The sequence below is a fragment of the Phalacrocorax carbo genome, chromosome 11 (assembly GCF_963921805.1).
Source record: "Phalacrocorax carbo chromosome 11, bPhaCar2.1, whole genome shotgun sequence".
Lineage (NCBI taxonomy): Eukaryota > Metazoa > Chordata > Aves > Suliformes > Phalacrocoracidae > Phalacrocorax > Phalacrocorax carbo.
In genome coordinates, this window is record NC_087523.1 from 22682039 (window position 1) to 22708816 (window position 26778).

At 48.5% G+C, this 26778-nt stretch overlaps 1 protein-coding gene across 4 annotated transcripts in view; it reads right to left on the bottom strand.

Moving 5' to 3' along the window:
• The window catches only part of ARHGEF9 (Cdc42 guanine nucleotide exchange factor 9), a 224912-nt gene that overhangs the window by 121314 nt on the left and 76820 nt on the right, over nt 1-26778 (bottom strand). The window lies entirely within an intron of this gene.

Sequence of the window (26778 nt, forward strand, 5' to 3'; positions counted from 1 at the left end):
TCCAGGAAACCCGCTCCTTCAAACATACACGGGACATTCGCACGCGGACCCAGGGCCAACACGCACCAAACAAGCACCTATTTTCTTCTCCAGTAGCAAACAACAGGAGTTCAGCAGGACTTTAATGTTTTAAACCTGAAGAGACAGGGCCTGGAGTTGGCTCACGCCAATGACAAGCAGCCTTTCCTCCCACTGCAGCATCCTTCTGGGGCCGATATTTTTTGCCACCGGCATTTGGGGGAGGGACGGGTTGGATTATGCTCCTACCCCACCTTACCGTTCAAACTGACGCTAAACCCAGCTGTTTACTGCAAGGCTTGTTTTATTTTTCTTCCTTTGCTATTCGGGTTGCCGGAGGGCTCCCTCAAAAGGAGGCGGCTTTTTCTATAGCCGCCCCCCAACACTGCCAAACGAGCGCCCGTGTCGGGTGGGCGAGGACTGAGCGTCCCCAGCGTCCCCCCTCCTCGGCCTCCACTGAGCCCCGGTGGTTTGTGTGAGACCAACGCTCGCCCAACGCACCGTCCTCCTCGTTTCTGGCCAGCTTTGCAGCACGTGTGGGCCATGACGTGAGCGCAGACATGGGGTGGGTTGTGTTGAGCAGCATTAGAAATAAGAAAGGTTTGGGCTAATCAGGTGGTTTCTTTTTCTCTCTTTTCTTCTTTTGTGTGATAACTAAAAGCCAGAGGCTGTCTCCAGCAACTGAGACTCCCTGCTCTGTTCAAGCAGAGAATTTCTCATTCAGGAGGACAGCGGAAGGCCATTTTTCACCTGCGTATTTACAAGAAGCTGCTTTAAACCTGCCCCAGGCAGGCAGCCCGGCTGCCCCATTAGCACACACGTCAGGCTGTGCCCAGGTGATGGATCTGCTGCGTCACCAGCTTCCAGACCTGCACTCCCTACCACGCGTGCATTTTTAGGATAGTCAGTCTGTTTAATGCAATTATAGGCTAATGAGAATAGCAAACATATAATAGATGTGGAGTGTTTATTACTGTTACCACCCTTCCCCAAAATAATACAGGCAATTTTCCAAGGCCCAAGCCTGAACTCCCGCAAACATCCAGGAAATTCCCATTTTGGTCTCAGTAATAACCATCTCCAAAGCCTACAGCAGGCCCAAATTTAGAGGCAATTTACAGCCAGTTAATCTTTTCCTCTAAACTGGAATGAGCACAGAGGGAGCCTGGGTCCAGACCCCAGCCTCAGATTCAGCCTTACTTCGGCAGAAAGCACAGCGGAGACGATGTACGTGCCCACAGCAGCCCCGAGGGCCTGCAGACACCTCCAGAGGCACAGCCCGTCCCTCGCCTTGTCCTGTGCTGTTGGGGTCCTCTCAATGCCAAAAACGGGATGCGACCGGTGGGTTTCAAGACAAGACTCCTCTGTGCCTTTGCATATACAGGGGGAGCAAAAACTGGGTAGGTAAAGCAGCAGAGGCCTAAGAAATATCCAGAAAAAAAGGTGCAATAGCTACCACACATGCTCAATAGCCACTTCCGTAGCTGAAAAAGAGGATTTCATTACGAGCAATGTGCCTGGCAGGTCTCAGGCAGTCATTCTGCAAGAGCTGAGCCAGTCACAGCACAGGGGAGGGCAGAGATTATAAACAGAAGCAACGAAGCCAGCCCCCTGCCTGTAACCGCCTGCCAGCTGCAGGCAGGAGGTCCCCCACTACCCCGCCTGTGCGTCACCAGCCGCTGCAGACTGCGGGGCGATAGCTGCGGAGACCCCACCGCCGCCCTCCCCGCCCGAGGGGCTGGGCGAGAGGCGCGCGGTGCTGGCGCAGCCCAGGAGGCTCCGTCCTCCCCAGGTCACGCTCCAGAGCGAACGCCCCAAAAGATCAGGCAGGAAAGCGCAGGGTGCCTCACCTCACACGGGCGCAAATATTGGGCTCCAGTGAAAGCTGTGTGTGTAACAGCTACCAAGGGCCATCAGCACAAACAGATTTATTGCACAGAAGCTTCTATTTAAATTATATTCACAGTATTCCCAATAGTACTTGCTACTTTATGTAATTTCCCATACCTTCTGCGTGCACTCAATGTTAATTTCACTACGAAAATGGATGGTACTTTCTCTTAGACACCTTACTGGAAAAGAACACCTACACATCAGGGGTTTATATAAAGCCACCACGAAGTTTAACTTCACGTAATGCTTTCTGAAAAGTTTAGTCTAACCTTCTGTAGAGAGCTAAACTGAGGAACAAGAATCAAAAAGATTTGTAATAGTTATATAAAATACGGCCTCCCCTTGCAGCACGGCACATGCCCCGACGCTACAGTGGCTCGGGGGAGCACAGTCTGTAAGGCAAGGTCAGCGACGGCCCCTGTATGAGAAAGCAGTTTTGACCTTCAGCCAGGGCTTCCACTAATACATCACATCCATCCATCCACCTATACGTGTACGTAAATCTGTATAGACACGTATATATAAAGAGAGAGTGTATTCTGGACTCCCAAATAACAGACAAATCAGAAGGGCCACTACAATAACATTAATTACAATACGGTAATTTTGAGGCAAGCCTCTGAGGCAGCTGATGCCAAGCATATATTGCCTGCGTAATGCATCGGGCTCAGCCATGTGACCACGACTCCCTCCAATGGATGTCTCCAGTAATTAGCACAACCCGCTACCGCCAGCTGAACAGACACAGCTCGAACTCAGGAGCGAGGATTTATAATCTGAACGCCTGAAGGTCCCACATCCCGCTCCCACGGACAGGCACGCTGTCTCCGCGCGAGCTGGCAGGATAGGCCAGGGCACGTGGCAGCACAGGGTTTCAGCTCCAATTCCCTGCTCTGCCATAGACCCCCCGTGCAGATTAACAACCGCCGCCGCAGCAATCTCTTGGACATGCTAAGGGGTCTATGTTTTCCTAACACATCAGCTCCATCTTCCCTTAACTGCAAAAAGGAAGCACTCAAACTCGTAACCTCAACGCAGACCCGGTTATTAATTCTGCTAATGCCGCCGTGGGAAGCAGTCTGGGATTTGGCACGAGGACCCCCGCTCTGCCAGGCCAGCAAAACCTCTTCGCCAGTCAGCCAAAGGAGGTACGTCTTTTGGCGAATTTGGGAAAGTTTCAAACGAATCCCACGCTGGCTTGTGATTCTGAGTGGGAATAAAACTATGGTCGTGTTGGTCTGGAGTGGATGAAACCGCCACGGCCTCGGGGACGACGGCTGCTGGCGACCATGAGGCCTGAACTGCTTCGGTTCTGAATTCCCGCTTCGAGCCCAAGCCCCACCTCAGACCTATACGGCACCACGGGAGAACTTTAAACTTCTCATTTGAATTTACACAGTCCCCAAAGAGGAACAAAGAGCAACAGTACCCAGGGCGGCGTGGGCAGGAGATGGGCCACGGCTCCTCCATTCCCAGTCTCACCTGCTGGGCACTGCTGCCTGCTACGTCAGGCACCAACACAGGGCTTGAGTCACGGATGCTATCGGAGATTATGAGAAGATCATCAAATTCATTATTTTTTTCCAAATCTACTCAGGAATTAAGCTCCGGATTTCCGAGATTAAAGGCCAGTAGGATTATGATTTGCTAAATTTACAAAAAGGCGGATTTTCTTAAACTGGGAGTTGCCTCTTTTTCTTTTTTTTTCACAGTAAGTCTGACACAGAGCCCTCTTCCCCCATCCTTCGGCCAGAGGGGAGGCGCCAGCCTACGAGCTGCAGGGCTGCTGCAAAAGGCAGGTCTTTTCCTCATGAATCTCCATAATCTTGTATGTTTATGGACTGGCTTCACAGCAAGCTTTAAAAATTCCCAAATGCCTAAAATTCCTTACCCAAACTGAGGAGCATGCACGAGGCAGGAACACCTGTAAAGACTCCGACTCAGGCCGCTGATTTTGGCAGTTAAAAATTATCTTTCCAGTCACCCACTGTTCCTTGCCCCTCCACCCCATCCTTCAAATGCAAAGGGTCCTCACTGTCCCCCTGAACGTGGGACTTTCTTCCAGTAACTTCCTGTACAACCACCTGAGAGGGGCTGGAGTGAGGAGGGGCTGGTCTCTGCTCCCAAGGCACCAGGGACAGGGCGAGAGGGAACGGCCTCAAGCTGCGTCAGGGGAGGTTTAGGTTGGGTGTGAGGGAAAATGCCTTCCCTGCCAGAGGGGTCAGGCCCTGGCACAGGCTGCCCAGAGAGGTGGGGGGGTCACCGTCCCTGGGGGGGGGTTTAAAAGCCGTGTAGGCGCGGCACTTGGGGCCATGGTTTAGGAGGCCTGGGGGTGTTGGGTTGGGGGTTGGACTTAATAATCCTAGAGGTCTTTTCCAACCTTCATGATTCTATGATTCTTTCTTTTGTCCTCTTCCTTTTCCTTGCTCTACACATCTCCCTTAGAAGCTTTTATTTCACCTCACCGTCTGTCCCAGCCCTCCCTCCCACAGCAGCTCAAGTGTCCTCTACCAGAGAGACAAACAAGAAAGCAAAGTGGCGGGGTGGGTGCAGCAAGTGCAGCTTCCTCCAGCATCTTCCACATTAACTGCACAACACGCTCCAGCAAATTCACAGCACGGCTAGACAAGCAAATGATTCCGTTTACAGAACCAATATAAAATACAATTACAGAAAGACAAAGGGGAAAGAAGCAGAGGTGGGCAAGGATAAGATGATGATCTCAAAAGCTGGTGAGGCATAAACAGACTTCAGAGGAAGAATTGCACAATAAAAGGCTGAACTGAGAACCTGCAAAGAGTGAAATGGGAGAGAAAGTAGATGGGGAAGAAGGCAGAGCAAGACCTGCGAAGCAAGCTGCTCTTGTAGTGAGGCTGAGAGCGCTGGAAAAGAGAGTAAGCTAAGTTTTTAAGCCCACTTTTGCAATGTTTAGAGAACACCAGGCACTGCTGGAGGCTGAGTTTGCCATGCTGCTTAACCTGCATGACCAACTGGCCAAGAGCATTATACAAAGCTCAGTGGCCACAAGGACGGACCGGAGCATCTCTGGGTCACTGCTCTAAGTATTCCATGAAAAAGGAAAATGAGACTTTCACCAAAAGATGGGATGCATCACATTGACCTCCACAGCTTGACCCTCGGTGTACGTACTATACACAAAGACATGGAAAGCTCAGGCAAGCTGAAGTAGGTGAACTCTTTCCTGTCCTTCACCAGTTCTAATTTTACCTCAGAAAACAAGGCGCGATACACAACAGAATTGCGTCCCTAGTGTAGAGATTGATTTATTTATAACCATTTAATTTAATACTAACAGCCAGACAACAATCAAAGGTAGGCCTGGGAGGTTGCGATGTACTTGTGCACCAGCCCTGGTCAACCACCCGCTTGGAAACCAACCATGTTCCAGATAAACAGGTCTTAACCCCTTGAGCGAAGGTCAGAAGGGAGATGTCAGATACCAACCAAGGCTGGCCTTCGACCACATCTGGAGACCTCAATTAATCCTAGTTCCTTCTACAAACAGAGCCAGCAACTCAGCAGATGGTGCTCTTTCCTCTGTTGAAGAATTAAAGCACTTGCATGATGCTGTGAGGGGGGAAATAAAGCCAAAGCCTTGTCACTGTTGTCTTATAAGGCGCACAGATGTTTTTCCAGAGCACCCTGACCAGGTGTCACCTGCATCCAAGCATGGCCTAGCGCGTCCCTGCTAACGTCCTGCCCTCAGCTGCTGTGCGGTGCCACACATGCGCAACTCAAGGCTCTACCCCAGCAGTGGCTGCGCTCCGACAGGGGGTGATGTACCGATATAATCCCTTTTCATAGCTTGTGTAACGCTATACAAATCATGCTGAAATGGCTCGGAGAGCGAGCCTGTCTGGGGGGTTGATTCCATTGTGCTTGTCTGGATTGCAATGAGAAAAACAAAACTTCTATTTTTAAGTTTATTTGAACTTAAAGCATTAAGATAGACTAAAATCCTTTGCCCCTGGCAATGATGGTGCAAGTGCTTTCTCTTCTCCTTATATCTGCTCCACACCCCAGCCTGTAGTCTACAAGCATCCTTAGACTCCCAATTTTGAAAAACAAAACAGAAAAGAAACCCCTAAAATCCAGCACAAATCATACACGGTAACACCACTTACCCTGGTCACAGACAAAGACCTCAGGGACCAAGAAAGTTCAGTTTAAAAGATGACCCATCAAATTCAGATATTCACTCTAACCTTACGTAAGCTCTCTTTTGTCTGAAAAAAAAAATGACCTAAAAAAATTACATAGACATTTACTTATTAAATTTACTTCTCAGGCTTCTGGGCTTGCAGTTGAGCCTGGAAACAAGGCTAAAAAACCCAAAGCCCAGACTGCAGGAAAATCCAAGAGAAGCCCCCTCCTTCCACTGCTCCCTCCAGGCACTCTTACGGGAACTCCAGTGCTGTTGCTCTCATTGCTGAAATGAAACTGCAGAGATCTTCACATCGACGCGTGCCTAGACAAAGCGGTAAGCGCAAAAAGAAAAATCATCACCCACTAGAAACTACCTGACTAAATCCAGGGTCAGCGTCCCCAGTGGTCCCTGAGAAATACAGCTGCACAGAGACAGAGGAGAGAAGAATCAAAGGGTGTATTTCAGCTTTGCCACAACACAGGCAGGTCCTTTGAAATCCAGTGCATCACATCTCCTATGCAGTTAAAAAGCAAATCTAACAGAGTATTTTCACCTGCCTAAGCCTGCGGAGGTCCAGCAATTAGCAGCGCGAGAGCGAGATGCCAGGCAGAATGGAAACAGCGTGATCCATGATGCACATGCTAAACAGCAGTGTCAGGCACTCCGCGGAGGAGAAGGCAGAAAAGAAGAAAAAGTTTCTGGTTCTGCTTTGTGCCTTTATTGACTGACCCCGCAGAAAGCATGGGGTTAATGAGCAGCTCTCCCGCACGAGGACTCTCCCCTCTCCACCGAAGAGCCGATCAGCTCTGCCTATGGGCACCGCCAAATCAGGCCCTGCCCCTGCGCACCACGAGAAACACAAAGGCTTATGAATTTGAAAGTCCTGATGCAGTGCGCTCCTTGGAGCTCGTTGTTCAACTTTTTACTGCTGCTCTGTCAGCCTGAGCTTACTCTGAGGGAAACAAGAAATTATCCACCACGTACGTATTAGGAAAGCTGAGCCCAGGCACAGCCCCGCGACGTACCGAGAGCCATGGCAACGCTGTGGCAGGTGGGAGCAGAAGCCACGGCCCTGCCTCACGCAAGAAGGATGAGGATGGGAAGGAACCGCCTGCAGCTCCTTGCAGCCCTCCTCACGCCCCTTCTGCGACACTGCTGACTTTGGCTTCACTGGCTTTCTTCTTGTCAAGATATTGAGTAAAGAAAAAAACATTAAGAAGCTGACCCATGGGTCTCATGTTCTTCACGCAAATTAACCCAGAGAATTAGATGTATTTCACATAAATCGTTCTCTCCCCCTCTCCCTGCCTCCCTCCAAAAAAGAGAGGGAACAGCCTATCAAATCTGGCACGCTTTTAATGAAGAAAACGATGTAAGACAACCTAATGAAGTAGGAATTCCAGCTGGATATCTGTAGATGTATGAATAGAACATAAAGCATTCATTTTTATCAGCAATAACATCAGCATTAAAATGGGGGGAAAAAAAAGTTTATAGCTTTTTTCTTTCTTCTTTTTCTCCAAATGAGGCAAATGAATGCCAATAGGCTTTCATTTCCTATTCCACCCGACTCAGTGGGATCGCTTGCAGCGAGAGCTAGCACAGGCTGCGGTCCCCGTCTGATGCTACACAACAGCCTTCCAGGAACGACCGGCGCTGCCCTCCTGCCGACCGCCCGCGACAATGTGCCACTGCAGCGAGCCAAAGGGACGCTCGCTGTGCGGGATCACAGGGCTAAACCTGCCTGCTGGAGGACACGGGTGAAACAACGGGCACAGGAAAGAACCTGGTGTTGCGCTGGCTTCTTCAAGAAGCGCAAATTGCACTTCTGCATCATTCATCAGCAACGGCACCACAGAGGTGCTCTGGGATGGAGCCGAGGCTCGCTGCGTCTCCAAAACCATTTACTGGCCCATTTACTGCATGCCCAACGTTATCTTGGGTTAAATCCAAGGAATTCTGTAGCATGGCAGAGCTGGGGAGACAGAAGTTGGGATCCCCTCTGAACAGAGCGCTTGCGCGCATGAATACACCTCTTGGGGTTCAGCGGGAGTTCACCACGGCTCCGGACCAGCAACTGGACTTGACTTCTCACCCACACCCTCCTGCTAAACCAAGTTTGAGATTTCACAGCCTGAAACTGCCTCCCAGCTATGACTCTCCTGCCACGCTCGAACAATACTTGCCTTTCCTTTCCCTGCCCACGTTACATAATAGGCAACTTTATTTATTTTTTCATAAGATGTCTTTTCATAACAATAGAAACTATCGGAGACCGAGATAACTTGATGAATTTTTCCTATTATCTAAGAGCTTAGTCACTCAGGGAATTAGTCATGTTCAAAATAACAGCCGGGCTCAAAGAGATTCAGAGCAACCATTCTGGAGCAGGAGCAGCTAATGTCATAAATACATTAAGATGTTAGCTTGAAGCGTTTCAGAGAGTTTTCATGAAGTGTTCGAAAAAAGAAAAACCCTTTGACTAGATACAAGGGAATCAGGTTCTCTTAGCAGTTAAAAAAAACCCACTGCAGTTTACAAAGCCTGCTGTGCTCAACCACCGAAACCCTGAACACAGGGGGGACAGATGGACTTTGCGACCGCACGGTGCGTGTGCTTTCCCAGCGAGTGCATCCTGCTCGATGCTCTACGAAACAGTGCTTCGTATTTCGATGGCACCCTCCAGGTGATGGTCTCAAAGGCGTTCCCAGACATCCCCGATGAATCACCACGACGTATCTCCGGAGGCAGAGACGTTATCAGCATGTCCGCTTTCCAGCAAGTAGGAACTGGGGCACAGACCCAGGAGGAACAGGAACGAACTTGCAATAAGCCATTCTTTCATGGGAAAAGGCCCGTCTTGCTGGGGCTGCAGCGTACGGGGATGACAGACCAAAGCGCATCTTCTGCGGGACACCCAAAGCATTCGGCCGGTCACCGCGGCTTCCGCGGGTGCTTCACTGCGACATGCTCCCTGTTCTCCTCGATCTCTGCGGGAGTTCAGGGTGCTCTGAGCCTCCTAAGTCCCATTTTTCCCTAATGTCTGGACACTGCAAGGCCCTTTCCCCATCCCATCCTGGCCTGGCTTCTCTCCACCAACTGCATTTGCTTATCCAAACTTTCAAAAATGAAAATGAGACCAAAACTGCTTTTTCCTACTTCTCCCGACTTCACATTGAGCTTTTTAGGATTAGGGAGTGCAGAGAGTCTTTCTGCTTTCAGTACCCTGTGATTTGCAGACTGACAAGTGGAGAAGAATCAGTGAGGAAAAATGTAAGGAAGTTTCTGCTCTGCTCATGAACATCTCCATCACTTGCAGCATTTGGCCCTTCCAGTCACTGCATTCCTCTTCAATGTATTTTAGGTTGTGATGATTTACAATAGCTTACTTTTTGTTTATGACAGAAACGTAAAATATCAACAACAGATTGGTTTTAAATATTTGAACAACATGCACTGTAAAAATATGGCTATACACGCCTGTAAAAAAGAGACTGGGATTCTGTATCTATTGGAGCCGATGGCTGCACTCACTTCGACTTTCACAGGCACAACATTAAGCGCAGAATTAGGCCCTGTGCTAGGAAATACCAAGGAAGATGCATGCTCGTCTTTCCCCAAAGGCTCGGGGAAAAACTCTGCCCTTGTCAGATAAAACACCATTCCGGAAAAGGCTGTATGATGGCATGATTTAAACCAACTCATCTGATTATCATGCCGGATCAATAGTCTCTGTGAAGAATGCCTAACAAAATAATCATCGTACTTACAATGCCGATCAGATGTGTAGATTTATTCTCATCACTACCAGTGACAATTAGTTTCATCTTTCTGGGTTAGAAACAGATACTAGCAGAGTTTAGCAACTTAGTACCAATGAAGCATGTAAAATACCCTCATGGGATGCTAGAATAATTGGCAAAAGATTAATTGTTTAAAAAACAGAAAGCAGCACATGCAAGGGAGGAAAAAAAACCCCGACAGCTTAATATTATGGAATAATAGCTAGGTTTAATGGGCTGGTTTAGAAATAAAGAGCCACCTGCCATGGGAACAAAAGGTACTATCACTTATAAAATACTAGTGACATATTTCTTGGAGATGATTAACTCTGAAAGGGAGCGGGTCCAATTCTTTAACCCAACCCAGGGCTGAGAGCGACAGAAAACAGCACTTTCAATAAATCAGCGCTGTGGAGAACTTCTGAGAAATCAGTCTAAAATCCAGGTTTAGACCAACGTGCCTGAGCGGAACAAAGTTCAGGGATGCTGGCCAAAATAAATATCTATTGCTGTTCTTCAGTAGATACTCAGAAAATAAGAGAGTGAAAAAAAGACAGCTGAAAAATTCGTAACAGAGGCTCAGTGCTCATGAAAATTGGTCCAGCGTGGCTCTAGATGAAAGGCTGAGGTTCTTCGCCATATGGTAGGCAGCTGAATGCGTGTGACTGGATCAGCCAACCTTCGCTGAGGAGTAAACTGAGCCATTTTATATTTCTGGAGCACATTTTAGCCAGGAGACCGAGATGATAATATTGACACTGTCTTGCTGAAACACAGCTACTTCTGCTGTGGAATAACTCATTTGTTTGGCAGAGTACACCAGCACGATCCAACCTTTTAAGTACTAAAAATTAAAGTAACTTACCGATGGGAACAGCAGGCAAAGTCTGCATTAGATGGAATACAGCTATCTGCACTGGCACTTGGCCAGGACATCCGGCCCAATACGCCTTGTCTTGCAACAAGAGCTCAGAATTTGTACGGACCAAGTGTCACCAGGACCTCGGCTTCGCAGCGCAGCCGTCAGAGCGCTCCCAGCACCTCCAAGCGCAGGAGCGCCGTTCGCCTCTCGAACCCCTTGGACCACAGCCACCCGTCCCTGGGGAGCCAGGCTCTGCGCTCGCAAGCGACTGCAAAGATCTCTGCTGGATTTATCGTATCGGGTTCGGTTTTGCTTTGTTGTTTCGTAATCATTTTTTAACCTTATTTTCAGATGTTCTAGAGATACATGGAGTATCTTCAAATACTGCTGAGGTTGTTAAACTGTTGTATAGAATACAGAAGCCACAGCCCTCTCTTTTATTTTTCCCTTTTTAGAAGGAGCAATATTGGGAAATTCCTGGGTAGAACCTGCTTCAAAAATCAGTCACTGGAGTTTCACTTTCCCCCAAAAAAATATTTTAAATTACAGGCTATTCATGAATCACTGTAATTTTTTCTATGAGAAGGCAAACATGAGACTAATCAGAACAAAATAACAAAGTCTCCCTTATTGGCAGCAGCAAGAAAGGAAGCTGGAGAGATAAGAGGGCGAGAAAGTGTCAAGTCTTGCGCTATGTCAATTAGAAAAGCGGTTTGCCCTGCGCCACGTCCCCTCCCCTCCCCACCCGAGCTCAGCAGTCACCCGGGAGGAAAGGAAGGATGAAAGAGCCACATCCAGCTCTCCATCACCACTTTTCTTTCAGCGTAGTAATCTCTGAAAATGTAAATCGGCGAATGGTGATTTGTGTTGCTTAGACACCGGCGGAGAGGGGAGAAGCGCTGGGCTGGCGTGCCTGCGGGGAGGTGCAGGGACAGGATGGCACAGGGGAGGGAAATGCCTGGATGCTCAGAGGTGGGAGGAGGCGGCAAAACCCCCAAACTGTTGCAGGGTGCCAGACAAGCCTTAAACAGGACCCTAAACAAATTTGCTATCTGCCGCAGGCTGCTCTCTATACACCCACACCACACTTCCAGCGCTGGCTTCAGAGTCTTTCAGAACCATAAACCATCAAGCTCACGTTTGTGTAAGTATCTTAGAGGGGATGGAGGGCAGGAGCAAGCTGCACAGGGCATCACGGAGCTGGCAGCCAGACATCAGGAGAGAACGGGCAGCGATTTCTGTGCTGGCTCCAAAATCATCCCTGCTGCCAGGAACATCTGGCGGTGCCCTCAACGGAGCCGGACGCAGGGGCTGAGCCAGGTGACGCCAGCAGCCCGCGCGGCCCGATGCTGCCAGCCACCCGGAGCGGGTCCGTGCCCCGGGACCAGCCCGCAGGGGTGCCCCGAGGCTCCCCGCAGGATGGAAAACGCCCCGGGAAGGGCAACACAAAACAGAACAAAAACCTGCAAAACCCAGCCCGGCGCAGAGAGGGGAAAGCAGAGGGAAATGCCATTGCAAAGCAGAGCTGTACGAGGAGGGAGAGCTGGGGAGGAGGAAGAGTATCTCAATAACAACCACATCTCTTCACGAGGAAGTTTCTGAACAAGAAACAGAGACCCTTGCCGAGATGGGGGAACTTCCCGCTTTCCCTCCTGGCAGACACAGCCCCTCAGAGCTGTACTCCAGGCACAGCCAGGGCATCTGCAAATTGGCAGGTTGTTTTGGGGGTTTTTTTTTTGTTTGTTTTTTAAATGGAGCAGAGCTGTCACTGTTTAAACTGCTTTTCTGAAGCCTCTGCACTTCAGAGGAGTGTTTTACAGTCTGATGCAAGCAAAGGCAGGGACGCCTCAGCTCAGCAGCAAATTCAGGCTCCCCCTGCACCGCAATTCATCATCCACAGAAGGGGCAGATCTGACAGGTCCCAGCAGCGGTAACGCTGCCGACAGCCAGCATCCCCGTTTCGGTACTCCTCTCTTTCCAGTCCTCTCCCCTAGCTGTTACACCACACACCCCACATGCGAGCACCTGGAAAATCCCTTGCTTTCCCCTACAAGCCCACCAGTTCACCCTCCCGAAACCCACCTCCCCAGCCCCTGCCAAGCGCCGCTCCCCCCCTCCCACGCCCCAGCGCATGCACACCCTCCTTCCTTCCTTTTAATTTCTTCTTTTGCTCAGCAGATTGGGAATGCAGAGTCCATAAAATGGCTACAGAGTGATCAATGGTTTCAAGGACAGGGAGTAAAGGAGGAGTCAGGAGATAGGACGGAGGCTTATTTCCCTATCAGAGTACTGCAATAAGAGGAAAAGAGAAAGACATAGCTACCTGAACTCACCATTCCTGATCCATCCCTTAGCCACTGCATCTTGCTTCTGATGATGTCCTTATTATCAGGGAGGGGAAAAAAAAAATCCCTACTGCCTGGCGAGAGCTGGCAGGGAAAAAAAAAAAAGAAGCCCCCCACCCCCACCCTAGCCTGGAGCTTTCAGTCAGACATCCCTCAGCCCGGCAATCCCGTGCCTGCCAAGAGCGCGTTATTAGCAGCCTCCTCGCTACCTGGGATTGTGGTTATTTATTTCAGTCACAGACCGAAGGACTTGAGGGGAGGGGGATGTCCTTTTCTTCCCTTGCCATGCTTTGAAACTCTGCAGGAGGGGAGGGGAGGGGAGGGGAGGGAGGGGGGAGCTATGGGAACTTTGGGAGGGTCCCTGCATGCACTCGGCACCCCTGCCCTCCTGCCGGTGGCCGGTCACCCTCGCCCCCAGCACTATGGGACTCCCGAATCTGCAGAGCCAGCACATGCTTCTGTGCTCAGCAAGGGGCTGGGGATTTTGCTGACTTTGAAGGGCAGTAAGTTCTCACTGCTCTCCGCATGCAGAATAAGTCCCCTTCCCAGCCTGGAAACATGCTGCACCTGCCCAGGGTTATCCTTCCCCCCGCACCCACGCTCTGCTCCCCACTGAAGGATTTAATCCCCCTGCCTACTCCCCTTGCTTCTTCCTGACTTTCTGGTCAGAGCAAGGAAATGACAGCCCCACACACAATTAGGAAAGATGCTCATTAAGCGTTCATCATCAATACAGCCACCCACCACACTGGGGTAGATGAGATCAGTCTGGCGCTGGTTAGGAGAGGCAGCGGTAGCATATGGGATGTGCACAGCCAACTGGAAACAGGATTGAATCCTCCTGATTCCTCTAGTTGGGACATGTATGTCGACATGGTTCTCCCCATTTTACAGAGGTGATGTGGAGATCGAAGGGAGTTGGCCAAGGCCATTCAAAGAGGCTGCTGCGCTGCCACTACAGCCCTCTGCCCATCCTCCTGGACCTGGGAGGGGAAGCCCATGGCAAGGGCTGACACACACCTGAATACAGCCAAAATACCCCACCTGTATTCCTGATATCTCCTCTCTGGCAGCTGATGAAGACTGCAGCTAGCTTCAGAGGCAGGAGAGGGCAGGTACAAATCAGAGAGACAATGTGGGAAATGGCTTGACATCCTGCTCTGGGTACAGAAGCCCACAGCCAGGATATATGTACACGGGGCATGCTGGATATACTGGATCCATATACAGGATATACTGCAAAGCCTGTAGAGAAGCTACAATCTCCTCTATTACATCTGCAGAGGATTTAGGGTTGTGTTTCAAAGGAGTTTTTTTCCATGCACTCCTGCCTCAAGGGCAGAAGGGCTTTTGAATCTCCTGCTCCTGACCTCTGGAGGAGTCAACATTTTTTTCCTGCAGCTGGAGATTTTGAGTCAGGAAACAACACGCAGCTCCTCGTGACTGCTACTTTCTGCTAGTCCTGCGCCATTCAGCAGGATGCGCGAGGGATCAGAGCCCAGGTATCTTCACTTATTTAAATAGGACAGAACAAAAGTACAGGCGAGAGTGAAGGGATGCTGCCCAGCATCTTTGCATTGCCCGGGTCCCACGTAGCCTGCTCCAGTTACATCACTTTCCATCACCTTTTATATAGGCACTGACAGCCATCATTATTCCCAGAGTCAGGAGGCAAACACTTACAGACGTCCGAACTCTGGAATTCTGCCCAAGTTTCCTACGTTAAGTGACAGAAACCCCAGGTGAGTTATTTACATCTAAAGGAGGACTCTGGTCTGAAAACGCCATCTCTGAAAACCATTCTGGAACGTACGTGTGGTCAGCCTGGGTCTGCCCCTCGCCAGCCTCCCCGGGGAGAGCCCCACCACCTGCTGCATGCGATGGCCACCTCTTTGTGCCGCCCCGGCTTTCACAGAACTCATAGGTGCATCATCCGTTTGGGATGTCAGTCAGATCCACTGCAACTTCAACTGATTCAAAAGCTGTAGGGGCTGGGGAGAGCCGGGCCAGAAGAACTGACAGACTGACAGGCATCCTGAACGCACGGGCATTGCTTCCTTCAGAAAATTGGACTAAAAATAAAAGCAATGAGCAGGCTATCTGTAATTGAAGGGTAAATGTTTTTTCTACAGGGAAGTATTATGAGAGATCTGCATGCATTACTGTCAAGCACACACACACAAATAATACAAGAAAAACCCTCTTAAGCACAAGATTGTCTTTAAAACACGCACTGCATCACCCTGGTAACTCCACTAACTTCAACGTTACACCCATCCTAACCTTGGCAGTGCAAATGGAGGGAGAAGTTGTCTGGCACATCCCACCCTGTTGCTCTCATTGGTAAAGCGGAATCTGGAGGAGGAGGACGACAATTTTTGTTGAGGCTTGTTACTCACAAGCCGAAATCATACCTATTTCTCTCCTCCTGCTGTCAGCTGTTGATTAGACCCGTCAATAAGGCTATACTATTCCACTGTTCCACTTCCTACCCCTTGCTTATGCTAAACTGATTTGAAAAGTAAACCGAAGGTTGCCAGGTTAATTCTTGCTCCCCGCAAAGGTGACAAAAGGCAACAAGGACCAGAGATGAGCCAAATCCCTGAACGGGCATCAGCCTGCACAAACCCAACCTTGCCCACATCAGCGGGGCAGCGATTCTCTCTGTACGTGCAGCCTCGGAAAGAACCCGGCTGCGTTTTCCCCGCCAGTAAAACGCACCTCTGTCGTCTCACTCTCTACGCAAAGCCTTTTGCAGCCAGCCAGCGGGCAGGGGACCAAACCCAGAGCCCCTGCCAGAGCAGAGGGTGCAACCAGAAGGGCCACCTGCGAGCTTCTCCACCGGAGCAGCCCCACGACGGAGACAAGTAGCTGCCTTTCAGCTAAGGGCACCGTGCCCTGGCTCCTCTGCCGGACGTTTGAATGGGGATTTCACGACCGAGCGCACATGAACGCACAGTGGGCAGCCCTGCCGGCGCACACCTGACATTTCTAACAGCACACCGGGGCTGAGAGTCACACGGAGCACTATGGAGCACTGCACTGGTAGTAAAAATCCATATTGTCTAAGGGAAACAGAGGCAACCTGAAGCGTGTAGTAGCTGGGCATAGAGTTTGCACTCCAGGCTCCTGCCCTGTGATTTAGCTTACAAAAAGCGTGATTTCTATACCAATGATAGTGTATAATTCAGTATCGCTTGAAATAATTTGAGGAAATCCCTCTATTTCTAGAAAGGCACTGAAGGCGTAGGCAATAGAAGAAGGTCCTTTTAGCTATCCCTTCCCCACCACTCCGCTGGCCATGGAAGGTGGGCATGGGTCACTGGGAGCACTTCTGCAGAGGTTCACACCAGATGGGGGTCCCCGGCGGGGACTCGCACACCTGAGACAACACAAGGGTGCACCAAGTCCCACTGGGGAGGCAGAGAGGGTCCCCATTGCCTGCACAATTCCTTTCACCACACTATTGGTCTGGATCAACCAACTTTTGGGATAACCCAGCCACTTAGTCTAAATCTGTACAGACTAATAAAACTTCTTGCAGCATGGAGCATCCTTCCAACCCCGCAAGGGCTGGGGAAAACTGCTCCCAGCCCACCGCTAGATCATGCTTTCCCACTCAGCCCTGAAATTCTCCAGAGCCAAGCACCTGACCTGCCTTTGGAGCGCTGCAGCAGGCAGAGGGCAGCCCCAGACGCGCGCCCGGTGCCTCCAGCCTCAGCGGACCATCCTGTGCATCTTCGCGTGCAGCAGCTGGCTAGAGGCAAGGCAACGCCAAAGCACAGGTACATCTTCCCTTTGACAGTCCAGTCCAGGCTGGGGTCTACTGCTGACTGCCAAGCGACTGATATTCATGATGTGTCATAAGCTCACAGGTGACTAGAGATGGGAAGGCAGGGACAAAGTTTACCTGAAAACGGCTCTGTAGTAGCAGTCATGACTGATACAAGGACTATAATTATTATATTAATGTCACTTTTCCTTGTGTACCTTTTTTTCTTGTAATTACTTGCAGCTGGGGAGTGATTCAAAAGCAAAGCAAATGGGTATGAGCAGAAGGACACATCGCACTGCTGGAAAAGCAAGAAGTAATCCCCATCCTCGTACCTCACCCAATACATTTGCAGTCGTGTAAGTGACACACATGAGACTTTAACAACATTCCCACTGCAGCCCGCTGTCTGACCCAATATATGCAGACACCCACCCCGCTCTCCCTCCGTTACATTATGCTGCGGTATCGCAGGGCAGCTTTTGGGTGCAGGTCCCTAGTTTGAGACAGAGCCAAACCACAACACTGGGATCCCAAACTTGATGGTTAATTTTCTTGCAACCTGTGGGAGCAGTAAAGGAAGCGCAGCCACATTACAGGATTTTACCCGCTTCTAATCTCTTTTCTTCACTATATTACATTACCACATCACCGCTGAAATCTCCTTTAGATCTTCAAGGCCTCCTTTCTTTAATCCCACTGTAAGAATACTGCTATAAGCCACTCTGGCTGTGGAAGCTTCTTCCAAGATGCTTCTCTCCCTCCCCCGCTGCTGCCTTCACACGGGGATTTCCCTTTGCATTTCACCCGCTCTCTCCTTCCTCCCCAACTACAGCGTTCACTGGAGGCGTTGGAGAACATCCCCCAGCGAATGCCTCCCCATCGAAGTTCCAGCCCTGAATTGCCTCATTCAAGTGGGAGCCTGACAGCGCTCTTTGGGGTCACACAATGGTTATTTCATCGCTGCAGAAGGCAGATGCTCCTCACTACGTATTAGAGAGCACAGATATGTTCTTGAAGCCATTGTCTCTATTGATCTATAAAGAGAAGGCACCAAACCCTACCAGTTAATTATTGAGAAAGGAGGGGAATTTGTCTAACCTCTACTAGGAATTATCCAGCTTGGCTTTAAAAACTAATCAGCCGTGATACACAGCCATGAAATATTTACCTTCAGAAAAAAAACCCCAAACCCTACGGAATACTTTCCTAATGGCCCAGTGCCTCTCAGATTAGCACAGCAATAACGCAGTGCTTCGGGCTCTTGCAAAGTATTATTATTTATGGTATATTACGAGAGAATTTGTTTGTTCTTTAATAGGAGGTGACATATTCAGAAGCTCCAGATACAAGTGTCCTCCTGAACTATCTCTGACACAAAGATAGTTTTAGTCATAAATTATAGGACTTCAACAAGTGCATAAAAATCACTTGCTCTGATGTAAGCGTTCGGGATCTTGCTGTTTACCACAGAAAGGGAAAAAAGGTTATTATCTCCCTCTTGCAGCTGCAAACCCGGGGCATAAGGTCTTCCCGTGACTCGCCCAAGGTTACGCATCAAAAGAGTGGCAGGGACAGAGAGGGGAGCCCAAACTTGTGTCTCTCTGCTCCAAACCACTTCTCCAGTCCGGATCAGCTACGTGTACGTACACTCTATATGCTGGCACAAACTAGAGTTACTCCGAATTGAATTATGCATATCTGACATTATTAATCAGTTGGTATATTTGTATTTAGCAGGCGCAGTGCAAACAGGCAGCAGTCTAGCTCCAGGCAGAGGTGCGTATCGCACAGCTTGCTCCTCCGGCGAAGGAGGTAAATGACGGAACGGCCACAGCCACGCTGTCCACAGGCTCTCCTCAAAGGACCTTTTGTTTGATTTTACTAACAAAACGACAGCTTCAATTTTTGAGAGGACGAAATCAAACTATACCTTTTACAAAAGCCCTAGTGGAAAACCACAGTTTGGAAACCCGCTTTTAAAAAGCCATTTTTTAAACAGAGAGAACTATTCAGTTCACAGCACAAGACCTCCCAGGCACACAGACGTTCCTCCCACCCCTCTCCAGGCTGTGCTGCGCGATGGCCGGGCTGAGCCACAGCCCAGCCCCTGCGAAGGCAGCAAAACATGCGAGTCCAGTCCCTGCCTCCCTTCCAGAACCGCTCCTTTGCCAAGTTGCCTCCACAGTTTGCATCTTGTTTACTATTCCTTTTTCCTTGTCACCCCCGCCTGACTGACAAGACGACTCATGCCTCAGCCCATTTGATTTGCTAATATCTTTCAACTTTTTCCAACAGTGGCATTTTTAAAACTCCCACACCTGCTTTAATTAAACCAAGGCAGTCTGTTGCCAAGGAACGCGCTCTGTTGCTAAGACCTCTGCTTTAGAGGCGAAAATTAATAACCTGCAGTCAAATTAAACTCTTAGGGTGATAAGGAAAGCACCCCAGTTCAGATCGCCAAGCCCGTTAAAAGTCTCTCCAGCATCCAAGTCCTCTTTATGTTACTAGCACTGCCCCAGTTCTGCTTATCCAGGGAAAATTCTATGGAGATTAAAAAAAGGAATAAAACTAAATTTGAAAAGGAAAGGGCTTTACAAGTAACAACGCTTGTATATAAATTCATTTCATTTGTGTACTTAGAGATCTGCAGTCAAAAAAAATATTTTTTTTTTAAAGAAAACTAGGGCTTAATATTACTATTCACAAGATGATCTACAGGGAAACAATAGATGCTTCCCTGGGTCATGCATTTTAAGGTCAGATGGGACTGGCAAAGCCATAAACCCTGCAACTGTTCCCCTCCCTCTTGCCTGGAGGGATGTTCTCTTGCAGGACTGGGGGACAGAGCCTCCGGGGCCCACAGCATGGCCATGCCTCTGGCCTAGGGGCTCTTGCAGCCCTCCCCTGTCATAACCTCGCAAGCTAGATTCACATCCGAGCTCCCTTCTGTCCCCTCTCCTCCACCCAGCAGCAGCGGGGATCCTACTGGAGCTGGGTGTCTTCAGACAAGGCATCCCAACCCGGTCCTACACCCACAAATATATACTAAACCCTGGAAGAGAAATGTTTTTCCTCCCATTGAGGCATCTGCACCTGCAGAAACCACAGCGGTGAGATGGCACGCTGTGATCCAGCCGAGGCAGAGCTCCCGCTGAAGTCCATGGGATTACTGCTTGAATAACAATTTTACAGCTTGGCTCTCAATAAACAAAGCTGTTGCACAGAAGGCAAGTAGATCGGTCTCCCAAGACCTTGCATCTCCATCAGGCAGGCGAAGGCTTAACGAGCAGGTCGTATTTATAGGGTTATGGCCACAATTCATCAAAATGCACAGAGTGATGCGGAGAAGTCTTTCATATTCACTCGTCGCTCTTCTAGCTCTGTTATTTAACACAGGCCAGTGACAGACACCCAGCACAACGAGGAGCGTTTTGACCACCTTCTCTAGGATGATGTCTAATGAGTCCTTACACGCATACTTTCCTAATGTGCCTGGGTCAGGTCAGTCTCAAGTTTTCTAGTGCCTTCCTGCCCATTTCCCTCTGCTTTCTCACGCCTGCCATCAGCTGTGCCGGCCAGGGTGCAGCTGGGCAAGCGAAACAGGCAGGGAAAAGAGCAGCTGGGACCAGCCTCAACCTCACCAGGAGAACTTCTCACGCTGGAGCATCATCTGCAGCTCCAATCAGTGTAAGGAAACCTCTTTGCTCTTTGCTGAGTCCCTCTATTAGCTATTGACTCTGAGAGTCAGGAAAATTACCCAGAGAGATGCTCTCCTCCTTCAATACTTCAGGCTGCTAAAACACCATGAGGTTTCCCTTCTGAGAGAGCACTGCCTTGAGTCACCCACTGGAGTTGAAAGAAAGGCAGAGACTCTCTTCCCCACCCACCATCTGCAGAGGGATGTAAATTCACCTGATAAATAGTACTGCAGACTGAAGGTTGTAGCTCTTCAAACCCACTGAGCATGCTTTCATCCCAGGCTACTTTTCAAGACCCCTCCAAGTCCCACAGTCCCCTCATGGGACTTTAATTGACACAGCCTGTCCCCAGGTCTTCCCCACTGAGCTCAATCTGCAAAAGAAAGTTTTAATCTTGTTTCATTTTGAAAAATATTTTAAAAATCACTTTCTGACACTGACTTCATTAAAACTTCCACCCTTGTTTCCCTCCCTAAACCTGCAACTCCTTGCCAGCGTCCTTTGAAATTGCTCAAACTCATCTGCCTACAATAATTACTAACTCAATGGTTTAATTCCAAATGAAATGAGATCCCTCTTGGGCTTGTTTTATTATTGCAGAGGAAACAGGCCATAGGCTCAAAGAGCCTCTGGCTTGTCGGGAAGAAAGCAGCAGGAAGGGGTATTGCTCTCCCGCTGTTCCCATGCCTTGCGTTTCTGCATTGCCACACCGCGTTACGCCGTGTCAGTGCAGCGGGGTGGGCAGTAACGTGAGGAGACAGGCAGATCCAGGAGGAGCCAAAGGTTTCCCCGTGGAAGCCATTTCACAGCAAGGATGCTCAACAGCAAACACATGGTGTAAAACATGGACAAGGACCATCTAACATCTTCCAGAGCATTTGCAGTTTTAGGTCATAAACCAACAGAAGTCTACCAAGGTCAAATCTCAGGAGCAGTTATAAAACTGCAGTCAAATAAGTGAAGGAGTTAAAACCAGCTATAGTACTGCCTGGAAAGCCTTTCGGTAGAAAAGAAATTCCTTTATTAAACGCGCATCCCCACACACATACATAGCCATAAATATGTAGCATTCTCTCCCTCTAGTGGCTGGAGGCTCGGGAATTAAAAGGATGGAAAATGACCCTGCAATTCCTGGAAACAAATGGAGCTGTCCCAGAGTGTCTGCCCCCCCAAACCCGCAGGGGGCCAGCCATCACCCCAGCAGGTACTAAGCCCAGAAAAGGTATTAAATCCTTTGCAATAGTCACTCCCCATCCGCATTATGCAGAATAGGCTGCAACAGGCTGGTATCTAAAATTCACCCTGCTTTCACTACGTGCTTACGGTTATTGAGCCAGAGTCACTTACCTACACACTTTGCCTGCGTGCGCTTGTTTTTCTTCTCCACAGTGTTCCACTTTATAAGCCTGGTACTTGTTAACGTACCATCGCCAAGAACATACAAGAGCTGCTCCATAGTTATTCCCACTGTGTCGTCCCACACCAGTCAGCTTGCCAGGTCTGCTCACACCTTACAACGTCGGCGCGCGTCTAGTAAAGCACAAGGCGTATCATCACCCTGAGACGGTCTGACCGCGCAAAGAGAGCACTAGTGAGACAAACCAAGCGTAGAACTTGAGATGATATAACACGAAAAGCTCCACAATAAACTGTTTCTGAATATACTCATCTTAGTGTTAGTATTGCTCAAGAATTTTAAAGATCACAAAATACCGAGTTCCATACCACGCTTTAGGCTCCCAGATTTGGTTATGTGGCTTCTCTATTTATAGGTGTGCGGGGACTTTTTTTCACATAAGCCTTCTGCCACTCAGCCCATCCTCCGAGGATAACTAGCACGGCATATGACCTTACTTTTAAATAAATGTAGCATTGTTTAGAAGGACAGCATTCATCAAAACAGCAATGTCAGCTGCCACCATTTCACCGTGGTTGCCCTTTCTTCTGCCATGAAAGTACCAGACAGGTGGAAAGGATCCAGAGCGGCCTGCAAGTATGAGGTACATCTGATGTGTGCCTCCATTTTTCCTAAGTAGTAGGGATTACTGAGTAGTGCCTCCTTGTAGTAGGGACCTTAAAGCTAACATTAATAACGTGCCAACATGGTGTGCATTTTGGGGTTGTCCCACGCAGGGACCAGAGTTGTCCTGTGCAACGACAGGAGTCGGACTCGATGATCCTTGTGGGTCCCTTCCACCTCAGGCCGTTCTACAATTCTTGGAGGGAAGACAACACATCAATACCAGCTCCAGTCAGCTCCTTTCCACTAACCGCAATACAAATCTACCATTTCATTTATTTTAGCTAAAAAAAAAGTCACACTCGATAACAGACACCATTACATCAGCACAAAATACACGTGTGTGGGTATGAATGCTGAATGAATATTCTCAACAACAGCAAAAATATTCTTCTAAAAGGCTAGGGAAAAAGGAAGAAAGAAGTGAAGGATGCTAGCCAAGTGAGTTGGTGGTTTTGATTCAAAGATAACACTTGCAAATACTCTCTGCAGTTTTTCCAGGCTCGCATGCCAATCAGAAGCATATCTGAGTCTTTTCAAAGCCTTGGGAAAAGAAGGTGAGTTTGAAGTGGGAAGGTCTCAGGTTCTGCACAGATTTGCACAACTGGGAAAAAAAAACATCCAGAGGGAAAACCTGTTTTCAACTGGCCTGGGAAAGGTTAACAGAGCTCCCCGCAACGCCTCTGGCTCCCTGGCTGTTATCTCAGCCACTTCTCTCCCGCTGCCCCTAAGGAGATGTGCTGTGACCAGCCTGGCAGGGGCTTCTGTAAGATCAGTCTCGTTGTATGACCATAACCATTGAAGTGTTGATTTTAGAAGTGGATGCAAACCAGGAGACAGTCACCCAAGCACATGCCTGTAAGAACCAGTAAGGCAGGCACATGTTAAAAATCACGTTTATGCCAAAATCCACATTTATGTGCCAAAAACCACATTCAATCCAAATCCCATTAAACTGCCCCAGCATCTCCTTCCCAGCTACTCATGATTCCGGAGAGTTATGTCCACCCTTTGCCTTCCGAAACAGTCCTTTGCCATTTGGTACTTTGATTGGCCGTGAAGCTTATAATTAGGTCCCAAACGTGCCACATCATCACTGCTGAGTACAAAGGGATTACACTGAGGTAAAGACTTTAAGAGCCCATGCGATATGGAGTCAGAAACTATCTATCACCTCCTGGAGTGCTAAATATACCCATATTTTACTATATACTTGCCTACTTAGCTATCTCAAGAGCAGTCTGTATCAGTCCCTAAAGAAGGCAGCTTGCTATTTATATATAATGTGCTTAGCAATTTTTGTCACTAAAGTTGCATAGATATATTCTACACGGGGCTTTTCATCCTTATAAGCTTCGACAGGGGAAAAATCTACGCTACAAACTAATCTTTGCAGGTTCTTAGAAAGGGATGTTGTCAGGCAGGATGAGCGTCCTAACGCCTCCAAAAGTGTAATTCTTGTAAACCGACAATTTTAGCAATGTTTAGAATATGGCATGAGAAGTTATACAGGCAGCCATTGAAAATCTTCCTGTGTTCCATCTACAGGAATGGTGGCTTTAGTTTTTACCCTAGATTTTCACGAAATAAAGATGTACGTCAAGTCCCGCAAGAAAGAAATGTGCAAGATTACTTGCATAAAGTGGGTAAGACTGCAAGATCATCTTTTCAAATCTTCCCCCAACTCTAAAGCTTCAGGAAACACAGCAAGCAGTCACATTGACTCACATGGCTGAAGACAATCACTGAGACTCCTTAAAATCTCAGCTGTGAAAAAAACAAGACGGAATCAAAGGCACCGTACTAAAATAAACGCTGGGTGTGTGGCCTTTGCTTGCTTAAACTCTCTGCCAGACGGGACCGATAATGGCATTTGAAATACATGAAATGCACAAGATGGTTCAACGAAGCTGCACCGGAGGCTATAAATGCAGCCAGAAAACTCCTTTTGAGTGTGCTGAACCAAGCAGTCTGCTTGCTATTTACCACCTGGATCTCGCTAGGGTGGGTTTTTTTTGAAGGGGGTAGGTTTGAAGTGTACAGGATTCCTTATAAAACACATTTTTTTCTTAATTAAGCCATGTTGGGAAAATACAAACACAGCCTTTTGAGGATAGCACACTAGCAGTAGAGGCATCACAAAAATATTCCTGTGTGAAAGGTGTGAAATACATGTTCTTAAAAAGAAATGTGTGGCTGATGCTTTACTCTGCTTCCGCTACGCAGCCATATGTTGGCTGCTGTGTTCCATTAATACACTCAGCGCTCTGCCATCATCCCGCTTCGCGTCTGGATAAGCACGACCGGTGCACCACGTTGGGTACATAAACACTTAACGCCGATACCTTCGGTGGATAGCGATGCTCAGGCGTCAGCTCTGCCATAAAGAGAATTTGATTTAAGGCTCCTGCAAGCCACTCCATTAAGAGCGCACGGATCCCATCACAGATACAAGGAATGGGGGGGCTTCCTCTGCGATCTCTCACTGATATATGGGCCTTTTCGTTATAAACACACATAAAACCATACAGAATTTCCTCCAGCTTCGAATCGCAGCCACATCTTGGGTTGAACGCCCCAGCTCCCCGTCGGCACAAAGCAACGCGAACACGGAAAGTAACAGCGTACCCGAGAGATGCATCTCACTGGCAAAGAGCAGCTAATGACTCACGTGGTGGGCACTGCGTGATTACTCAAGCCATTTCTTCTTTCAAAGTCAAATGTCCACATGACCCGGTAGCTCACTGCGAAAGTTTCTGGCACAAAGATGCTTTCACTTAGAGCTGCATAACCTTAGTCACTTCAGCGGTACATCAAAGATGTCGGCCAGCGGATCAATGTTACACATAAACTCGGTAGGCAAATAGGTTTTGCAAAATTTTAGTGTCTTCTTTGGCACTAACTGTATTTAAAAAGATGCCTTCAGAGCACTCTGTGACGCACCCAGGCTAGTATAACCTCGCCAAATGGGAAGCGGAGATGCATCGGCGAGCAGCCCTTCGCTGCCTGCCCGCAGATGGGGATTTTCATGCAGGAACTGCTCGAAAACACTGACCGCACACCTGGTCTAACGCTAGCTCGAGCGCGTGCTGTAGTCCCGGTGAATGTGCTCTCCCACGGACCGCAAAACCTCGTGTCACTGGGAGTAGCGTTATCGATTTACACAAAGTCTGGGGCTGTGACCTTGTTTAACCTAAATATGTGTGTACTCTTTCAATGGAGATCAAATGTATATTGCTTGAAGGTGTTACAGGATTATATAAATTCCTAGTTATTGGCTGGTAATTTATCCTTGGTGGTAAAACAGTCGGCCTCTTCTTCATGTCCGGTCACTACACATGTTGGAGAGAATACGACTTATCACAAAAGGTGGGGAATTTAACAGAAAGATTGATATGCCATGAGAGCCCTGTGTGTGTGCTTGGTTTCTGGGGGCACATGAGATGTTTGATCCTTTCTTGGATGAAATACACTGAATAACTTTGATTTCCCTCCTGTTCTCTCTGCAAACGACAGCACATTTGTCCCAACCGGCACCAGCAAGGGCAGAACGCTGTCATAGCATCCTTCTGATCACGTTTCTCATGAGAAAGTGACATGACTTTTTCCTAGACTAGAAACAAAAGAGTTATCTTCTACGAGAAGAGAAATTTTGTTTAATCCAAAAGAGGAAAGAGTGAGGTAACTTTTCCATCTCAAAACAGATCTTTAGCCACGTTCTGATTACACCAGCAACACCAACGATGGTTTATTTGGTCATGTTTCCTCCAACACATTTCCTGAGTGTTTTGAGCTTGCAAAACTTTACTGGAAACCAAAGAAAAATTGGATTTTGGCAAAGATTCCCAGAATTGCTGCTCATTAGAGAACATTTTTGTTAAACAATTTGCTTTGATACCTACAGCTCCAGCTGGAAACCAGAAAACCGTTTTGCTGAGTACTTCAGCAACAGGAAGGCCACATTTTCAGGAGGAACCCAGCACTGAGTGATTATTCATCAGGAGCCTTATCTTTTCTCCAAAGTCCCCAGCAGTAATCTAGACTTTCCCCTCCGACTTTGAGGTTTTAAAAGAAAAACAATGGGAAACCTCTTTCAAAAAAAAAAATCAATTAGCTCCACACACAAAAAAAAAACAGCAACAAAAAAATGGAATAAGCCCTTGTTGCCCTGTATGCATCACATTCAGAATAGCAAGCCTGGATTCGTCATATTTAGG